Raw genomic sequence first — 10,140 nt, 5'->3', positions numbered from 1 at the left:
TGAGAATACCTGGTTAACTTGCTGATTTAATTATTCGTTGATATTTCACAAAATTAGAATTAGAAATTTATTTTAATTTATTAGTTTCCAATTTGGCTGTCCTTTTATAAACCACACGTTTTCCTTCAAGGAAATGAAAAAAAAAATTCTCTAACATTAGTTAACTGAAACCGCCGTCGTTCGCGACGCGTCCATAACCGCGACCGTTACCAACCAACGTTCAGGAAGCCTCGAGCTCGCTCATTCCCGACGCCGCCCCGGCTGCGGGGGCCGCCGGGGACCTTCTCCGTCGGCGTCGCCGCCGCTGACAGGCGGCTTTCAAAAGTTCGGAGCTGGAAGACCAGCTCTGGGCCGTCCGGCAAGCCGAAGTCCAAGTCCGCCCGAGTCCAAGGACTTGGATCCGCCACCTGAGGCCACCGCAACCAAAACTGCCGGTCCATTTTTTTCAACAAAGTTGATTTCCTTCCTAACATTAGTTTGCCTATTTTAACTCGTTGTACAATTTCAACTTTACCCTGACGTACTTTTTCTCTCAAGCTTTCTCCCCTCGCCTCACCCGTTCAACCGCTGGCTTCTTGGCCAATACATATCCAGCTTTCCTGGACACGTACCAACTAGCGCCCCAAGCGGCCCCGGCACGAAGCTAGCGCGTTTTCAATGGAACGAGCGGGTTTTTCGCGCATAACAAAAGCTGCAGGTCGATTATTGAAAAAGGCAGGTGACAGACGTGTTTTGGAAGACAATCCACACGAGCCAAAGGCAGTGATCACGCTATGACACGTAATAATTTTGTTCCCACAGCAGTTAAAGATTTAGCAATGGAAGTCTATGGAAACGACGAAAATTTGTACTCGATTTTCAAGGCGAGAACGGTGTCTGCGATAAAACTAACGCGTCTATCGTAATACCCAGTGCAGCGTATGTAGTCCGGCGACTCAGCTTTCGATTGATGCCTATCTCGACTCTCCACACATGGCGTAACACTGTTACCAAAAGCTTTTTTTTTTTTTGTAGCTCTGTCGCGGAAATACAAGTGGTATCTATAAAAACAGAAGCGTACCGCTAGGCGGAGCTATTCAAGCCGTGGCCGAGTGGTAGAATAGCGCGCACCTTTCGTCTCGCGTCACGGTGGCCGCGGGTCGATTTTATTATTTATTTATTTTCGCACGTTTTATTTTTATTTTCTTTTTTTTTTAAAGCGGCATAGGACCTAGTTTTGTAGTGTCTGACTAGATGGCAAAAACACAAAACCCAAGATTTGCTTTTGGTTCTGGTTTTTCAGCGGCGCAGTTTTTTTAAAGCCGCATAGGGGTAGTTTTATAGTCTCCCACCAGATGGCAAAAACACAAAACTCAAGATTTGCTTTCGGTTTTGGTTTTCCAGTGGTACTCAAGGAATATTATGTTTTCTATTTTTCCTTCCTAAAACGTAGCAGTGTCGTGTTCATTTCTTAAGTCATCGATTTTATGAAGAGTTTATTCATTGGACATCATAACTAGAAGCTTGCGCATAGCTTTGTGTTATGCAAAAAAAAAAAACTTTCGTGCTTTGTAGCGTGGACCTTGGGAGAACAAAATGGCTATTCGTATTGCGTTCTTCTGGAACGTCCGTTTTCTTCGACTTTCGGCTGTCCTTAATGGCACACACTCCGAGCGAATCAGGTCCACCTGGGCCACAATGCCACCCGGTGGCCAGTGCCATTCCTATGCAACATTCGTGTGGAACAAAGGGTCTGCTAGGCTGAGTCGCTGCCCGAACATTAATTATTTCTAAAGATTCATCCAAATAAGAAATGCACCAACTAGGAGAAGATGTGCAGCGTCTGGATTAATAGCTACTGTTTGTGTTCCGTACAGCCAAGTGGTATGAATCCGTAGGTGTGGCCGTAAAAAAACCATTTGAATAAATGTCCCGTGCTGTGACTGCCCCGGTATTTGCTTTTAATGCGCAGCATTCATTGGCGAGTACCCCAGCAATTTGGTAGCAAAATCGTGCAATATCGTGCCTGTAACGCCCAAAAACTTGACGCATTTCCCATATAAATGCATAGGTCTTCATAAAGAAGGTTAAGGTGGCCAACTTGAAATTGGAAGTGGCATCAGCACAAATTTGGCCGTGGTACAGGGATGGGCCAAGTTGAATTTGGTAGTGATATGGGAGTGGCCCAACCTACATTTGGGGTGAAATGGTAGTGAGCCAACCTGAATTTGAGGCTGATGTGGGGGTGGCCCAACCAAAGTTTGAGGTGATATAGGGGTGGGTAAGCCTAAGTTTGGGGGAATAGGGGGGGTGGGCCAGCCTGGATTTGGCGATCATATGGGGGTGGGCCAACCTGGATTTGGGGATGATATGGGCGTGGGCCGACCTAAATTTGAGGGTGACATGGGGACGGCTAACCTAACCATGGGGGTGATGTGCGGCTGAGCCAAGCTGAATTGGGGTGTGATATATAGGTGGACTAACCTTAATTTGTCGGTGATTTGCGGTGGGCCATCCTAAATTTGGGGTGATTGAGGGTTGGGCCAGCGTTAGTTTGAGGCGGATTTGGGGGTGGGCCAATCTAAATTTGGTGGTTTGTCGAGGCGGGCCAATCTGCATTTGGGGGTGATATGGGGTTGGTACTACCTAAATGTGGGGGCAATCTTGGGGTCGGCCAATCTGAATTTGGGGATGAGTTGGGGGTGGGCCAACCTAAATTGTGTGGCGTGTGGACTCGAAATTTGGGGTTGGATGAACTTGAAAATTAGGGGTGGCCCAATTGAAATTTGGGATTCGGCCAACTTTGAAGTTTAAGGCTGGGCGAAATGAAAATCGGGCGTGGCCGACCTTAAACTTGGGGGTGGGATAATTTAAATTTGAGGGTGTGCCAACTTGAAATTTGGGGGTGGGCCTACCTAATGTTTGGGGGTGGGCTAATTGAAATTTGGTGGCCTGTTTACGATTAGTTAGACAACACCAGTGGTGTTTCTGCAGCCTTTTCATCATCGCAAAGTACGCACATTAATAATTGTTAGCCAATACACCTCAAGGTGAGCTACCACTCGAGCCTTCCCAGCCCACTGGGCTAATAATGTCACAGGGGTGCCCTCATCGTGAGGACTGCGACATTCAATGTGGAGATCCACAAGAACTTATCGCAGATCGAGCTGACCATTTTCACACCAATGTCATCGCTAACACTACTCGCTCGTGCTAGACGCAGCACAAGCTTACAACGATCATAATTCAACTTTCAATCGCACGCTAGTCGACACGCTCTCAGTGCACAATTTCGCCAATCATCTGGATTCACATTGCTGCATGTTTTACTGTTATGTTGCGTCGTTTTTCACGAAGGCCTTCTCCCGCAAAGAGAATACACTTTTGAGATTGACGATGCAAGCTAGTACATAACTCATACGAAGCAAATGTATAAACGGTTATAGTGAATTTTCATAAAAATATATAAGTAAATAAGATTTCAGATGGTATTGTTTCGACCGGGCATGACAACGATTTCTTCCCGCCTGTTACAGTGCTTTGACCGAAAACCTAATCATTTTGCCCAAACGTGTTGCCCCAATACTACATGGGCTAAATGTACAAAAGTGCTGTGCGTGGTCACAGCTTCAAAGCGAGTCTGTTTTGTGTGCTGTTGTTTATATTGTAGAAATGTTGAGTTTTCCCCTTCATAAGAGCACAGAAAGAAAAATATTACAGTTGGCAGCTAAGCGCAAAGTACATCGGAAGATCTGAAACCAGCGATATTTTTTTTTTTTTCAATTTGCGGGTTGGTCGTCTCGGCTGGTAGATGGCTGTCCGATCACTTCAACGAATTTTGTTTGTGTGCAACTGCAGCAAAAACGTCGATACTACCGTTTCATTGCCAGGACCTTTATGCCCTCCACACACACAAGAAGGACACCAGATAATTGGCACACGCACTTTACTGATATTGTTTTGCTAATTTCAGTGTAGCGAGATGTCTGCGAACGGAGCATTTTCTTAGTATCAGTCCAGTGTTAGCAGTGAGAAGCAGTTCGGTCGACCATACCCATGAGGGCATACTAGCCATTGTAGCGCTTTACTGTAGGACAAGTGAAGTGCTAAAAACTTGGTGTGCCTTGCCCTTTCCGCAGGTCGTCCATCTGTCATGTTATGGTGACGATCAACGTTGTGTCCGTCCTCATTTTTAGCTTCACCATCGCGAGAGCGCACAGAGAAAGGAAGCTTTGCTCACAATCAGCCCCAGCGGGATTCCACCACTCGTAACTGCTGCAATTTGCATTCAATGGCTGGGCATGCTAACAACATCCTTAGTTTCACAATCACTAGAGCGCGCAGAAAAGGGAGCGCTTTGGTCGCTATCACTACCAAGAACCCATGTCAATACAGATATAAGTACGTGCAGGGGCTGGGCATGCTAACTTCTGCGCTGCCACCTGCCGCCGCCACCTTAGATTTTCCATGCATACCTGCTTCTTGTTTTCATCGCAGACGCATGCCCCCCCCCCCCCCTCCTGTCAGGTCTGCGGGCAGCATAGAGGCAGATAATGAAGTTTTCTTCTTTGCATAAACGCATTACCCATGGCAACAAACCATAGGACATTGAATTAGACCTGTTGCAGACGGCTGCTGCTGCGGGAGCCGGAACTACGTTTGAACGCTTTGATGTCTCGGTTTGACGCTGCGTGCCGCCGTTGTCTAGACCCGCCAGAAAATAGTTTATGTAAACGGTGTCACATCAGGGGCTCGGTCTGCCCGATTTCCGTTCGACGCGCTCGTGTTGGCTTCACGGAAACGTAGCTATTGAATTTCCTACAAAAAAAAAATTTGTAGGAAACTATGCACGACACAACGACGACTGCTCGATGGAAAATGGTATAACCCAGCCTCTGTGTGGCTCCATCCGATGTCTGGCGCCACGGCTGATGTCGAGAATAAAAGGGGAGCTACAGCCCGGGCTTAAGGAGAAGAGGACACAAGAGGCCACGGTGGAAGAACAGTCGAGCAACGAGTGGCGTTCGAACACGTTCAGCAATCCTCCGCATTATCTCGCTCTTTTGTGTATTCCGTGAGACCGAAAGCTGTCGGTGGAGCTTCACAGTTTTGTCCACAGATTCGCCGCTGCTCTGCGTGCAAGAAAGCAAGTGATCTGTCAAGTATGGAACGTTCCCAGCGTGAGGTCCCCTGTGCCGGCGGCAGCCGGTATTTCTTTTCGTCGTGGCCCTACGAAGACCGGATCTTCTTACAACAACTGTACCATCGATACGTGTCCACTGGGGTTCACTCCATGCAACAGAACGCCGCCTTATGCGGCACTCGCGAGGACTGCAGCCGGTGGCCACTGTGGAACTTTCTGGCCCTCGAGTTGCGATCCTCTCTTGATCGGTCAGTGCCGCCGAAGCAAATCGAGCAGTTCTTCAGAGAGGTGGACGGTGATGGAGTGAGACCGGACGCGGTGTCCCGCAAACTGAATTCGCTACTGTTTCCAAGTGATTCGCCTTCATCCACGCCGGACGACGGAACAGACGAAGCCGCGGCGGAAATACGCGAAACGAGAAATGACGCCCCTTCCGACGTAGGATGGGAAAAGACGGAAGCTTTTGGCGACGCACCTCACCCCCAGGAATGCAGCGAGAAGCAGGCCACAGACGCAGGCTGCGTAGTTCGAATGACCGAGAGCCGTTCTGCCGAAGTGCTTCTTGCGTCGAAAGACGGCCGACGCGCATCAGGTGGCGCAGTTGATGCAGTGCCCGCGCCAATCAACACCGACGGGCTTCCTGGGGCACATCCGATGGATTCGGAGTCTGTGTTTCCAGAGAACGACGTTCTCGATGACCTCAGGGCGCTTTTCGTCGAAGACCCCGACGAGGACAACGAAAGCACTGGCGACGACGTAGCGTTAACGCGGCGTCAAGCGCCGGCCTGCGACGTGTTCGACACTACTGGTCGCGATCGTGAAGAAGGCACTGCTGGTTCGACAGTGTTCCACGTTGGCGCTGCGATAGAGCCGGCGTTTGGCGATCATCCGCACTCCAACGCCGGCGCGACTGGCTACTCAATAGACGATGATACTTCATGGTCAGCTTTGGACAGTGTTGACTCGGATGTTCAGTTCACTGCGAAGAGCGTGGACAAGGAAACGCAATGCGAGTTCGAGGCGGATTTTATGTCCGAGCTGCTTCGCGCTGAAGCCGCACTGCAAATGGAAGTCCTTGAACTGGGCAAGCAGCTGCGTAGAATGGAGATGCATCCGGAGCACGGTGATCCGGAGCACGGTGATCCGGAGTAACGGTGATCAGGAGTGGGTGCTTTCGTTGTGGCAAACCCACATGCTTGGTGCACTGTCTAGAAGCTCGTGAGCTACACCGCGATATGCGTGACCTACGTATATATGCGTTGATGGGCTATTTTCGAATTGGCAGAATTGAATGTGTTTTCTTGTCTCGCTGTCATAAATTTCTACCGCAAATAAAGTTGGCGGATACTCCAATTTCTAGCGGATGAAACAAATCCCACTTGTCCTTTTTTTTCTTTTAATGCGCATAACTTTCTTTGGGTACCAGACACGTTTTATTTGACACCAACCTTAGCGAAAGAGCGCTGGCGACAACCCTCCTCCTTTTCCGCCCTGTCGTCGTCGCCGTGATGCTCCGTACAAAATCCAAGTGCCTCACTCGCCGTACGTTGGGGATGAGGAAAACGCGCGCGATGGTGAGCCGAGAAGGACGGTGCCTAGATGCGCGAAGTCTTCCCACGTGCCCAATGTTCGAGGTCATGTGATCAAATGCGCACTAGAAGGGTACCAGAGCGCGCGTCGCCTCTTCTAGCCCGGCCGTAGCTACACATAGCGTGGCTCGGCGCTTACGGGTATCGCGCGCCCTATCTTAGAGATAATCTGTGACGGGTGCAGAGCTTGGGCGAGCCGAGATGGCTATTACTTCGAAAGCATTATATGGTCCATGAAGCGAAAAATCCGGCGAGCGTCAGGTGTTAACATTCGATGGTACCAAAACCCATGTGACCAAATGATGACGTCACGCTCCCGGCGCTAGACTTCCTGCAGCTTGCATTGCGAAATCCCATGGTGAGCAGCCACGGCATCGGACGGACGCCGTAGCCCACACCCAAAAAATTGACTTTGTCCAGTTCGAAAATTGAGTTGACCCACATTCAGTATCGACGTGGCCCACTCCCAAAATTGTCTTGGCCCACTCCCAAAATTTCAGTGGCCCACAGCCAAAAAATGTACTTTGCCAAATTCGAAAATTTAGTTGACCCACGTTCAAAACCGACCCGGCCTACTACCGAAATTGACTTGACCCGCCTTCAAAATTTGAGCGGCCTACCCCCAAAATTGACTTTGCCCAATTCGAAAATTCAGTTGGCCCACGTTCACTGCTTTCGCACTCAATGTATGTACGGAGACTGAAAAGGCTGTTTCACATGCTGCGACTGCAACGACGAAAATCGGTGCTGTCGGACGCGTCGCAATGCGATTTTTAGAGGGCTCATTTCACATGATTGCGATTTCAACAATGCGACTGGTGCGACGCCCAGGGTTGCTTACAGCCAGGTTTCGCGGCACACGCTGCATAATTACTTTATTGTAGTGAATAAAACGTTTACACTATAATATTATTGACTTATCTTGATTAGAAGCAAATAATATGTACGTTTACTAATTTAAAACCGTTAGTTAAGATTTGTCTTGGAGTGCGCGACGGCGGTTTCTGTAGATCAGTGCAACATCGCGCACGTAAACAGCTGTTCGCAGGTGGTTCAGCAATTCTTTATTCTATGGTTCAGCGCTGTGTGTTGTCTTATCTACCTTCTATGACCGTTTCGTTTTGCCTGCGCTACAACAATCTACAAGATGGCCTACCGACAAGTTCATATAGCTGCCCTCACCGTATATGCAGTATTCGGAGTTCGGCTGCACGAAGTTGTGTCAGCCCAACAAGATCCTCGCGCTACCCGTGCTCGGCGTCAGCTTTTGGAGAAATGATGCGTGTACAATGCCCGTCATTGCGCATATGTGGTGCCTGCTCCTAGCCATATTCTTACGCCAAACGCATCAAGAAGCACCAACCCGAACGCCCGCGTGTGCCCCTGAACGAAGCCTCAAACGATCTGTGTGATTACGACGTGGAATGAAAATTGTGTTGTGAAATTCAACCTTAGCGCTAGCCTGGTTCGTCCATCGCCGTGCTTGCGCTGCGAATATATATATGGGAGCCCTCTATAAATATTTCTAAAGGCGCAAAAGCCGACGAATCAAATGTTTCGAGCAGTTACCGTCACTTTTGTAGAAACCTGTACGTTGTAACATAGCATTCTAAAAGACACACTTCTCGTCCACTTTGTTGTCCCGTGTCTCGCGCTGGTACTATACTCGGAACTTCTAACAAGAAGACCATATCAATACGCGCTATCCATAATGCAGGATCGTGGGCCCACGGCAGGCGCACTTGCCGTAGAATTTTTCAGCTTTCTGCTCAGCCTCGCACGCCTCTCACGGTTAGCCTGTTCTGTGGAAATAAATATTATTATCAATGTTATTAGATATTATAGTTTCTTCACTGTAATTTATAGCAATCTTCCAGATTTCTTAAGATAGTCATGCATTTAACCTGTATTAGATCAACATTGTTACGACATGCTTATGGGAGTCATTTCAAACTAGATTGCTCAGCCAGAGAAAGTACAAATGCAAGCCTCCATGTTTATTCCAATTTGGTACTCCTAAACAGATTATATTGGCAGAATTTCGTGTCTGCTTGCATTTCCTGCAATTCGATGTTCAGAGCTGGAAAAACTGATTCCTTTTCTTGCTGTCGAAAGGCTGCTTCAATGTCGATAGCAAGCTATAATTATTAATTTCGAAAGTGTTAAGCAATGACTATATGTCTAAGCTTATCAATGCATTTTTGTTCCACGAACACAATCAAGTTTTCTCTCCGTCTCATTGACAGCCATGGAATGAAACCGTTCACTTTCATAAGTATCAGGATGCAAACATTCTGGAGTTTGTCCTGAGCATTTGTCTGCATCCTATAGTGTGCATGTTTGTATCAAGTTATGGTGTTACAATCTATAGTAATTAACTATAGTGCAACAGAAATACGATGGACAGGAACGAAGTGAACACACAGAGCACTTCGTTCTTGTCTGTTGTCAATCTGTTGCACTTTAGTTAATAATGATTACACACAAAGTCATCTAGTTTTCAGTTATTATGTCGGGCTTATAAGCCTGCTTGTGTCCTGGAATATCTGCACGGTTATGTATCCTGTAATTTAATTTCTGGCCATGTGCTTGCAAGTCGCGTGTCAATCTCCTGATTTTCCTGACAATCTTGTGTGATGTGCAGGCCCAAATAGTTTCTAGTGAATCCATGCAGGGTGTTGTGCAGGGTGTAATCTGCACTACAAGTGCTGCTTTGATTGCTTTCAGTTCAGCTTTTCTAGGTGTAGGATGACCTGGAATGGTACTCACTTATATAGGGTTTAGCTTTATGTAGTGTCATACTACTGTTACACTGCTATTGCCATGCCATATGTGCCTTATGTTTGCTTGCATCTTCATGATTAGCAACCTCCTCTGTGTGTTTGGCAGTTGCATATAGTCTCCTGGCTTAATTGTTTGCCCCCATATTCCACGGTATGGGCCTGTTGTGTTTCAAGTTCAGGCACTCCCGAGGTTGTGTTTCTGAAGGGAGGGGTAGTCGTCTTTGCATCTCATATGCTAGCTGGCATAGTATCTTGGGACGAGGTTCTGAGCTCTTGAGACAAAGAATTTGTGCTGCAGGCTGCAACTCGTACTGTCTAGGTGCTTGTTCGTTAGCTCTTTCTCATAGAGGTCTTCAAGCATGGTAAAGTTGGAAAGACCTGTTATTACTACCCGATGCCTGTATTCGACGAGTTGTCTTTTTTGTGTGCTGCTGGTAATTCATACCGTACCATACCTTGGACACAAGCACAGCATCTGCGATTTTCTATAGTATCCACTTGTCCACCCCCATTATTTCGAGATTATTCTTTTCACCAGGTGTGGAAGTTGCGTCCAGGCATTGCATAATTGTTTCACCCACGTGCTGGCTCTGCCATCATGGGCTTACACTGGCTGAGGATTTGTGGATGTTGTCTTGTGGGCATA

The sequence above is a fragment of the Dermacentor variabilis genome, chromosome 1, assembly GCF_050947875.1.
Source record: "Dermacentor variabilis isolate Ectoservices chromosome 1, ASM5094787v1, whole genome shotgun sequence".
NCBI lineage: Eukaryota > Metazoa > Arthropoda > Arachnida > Ixodida > Ixodidae > Dermacentor > Dermacentor variabilis.
Note: the sequence above shows the minus strand (reverse complement) of the source record.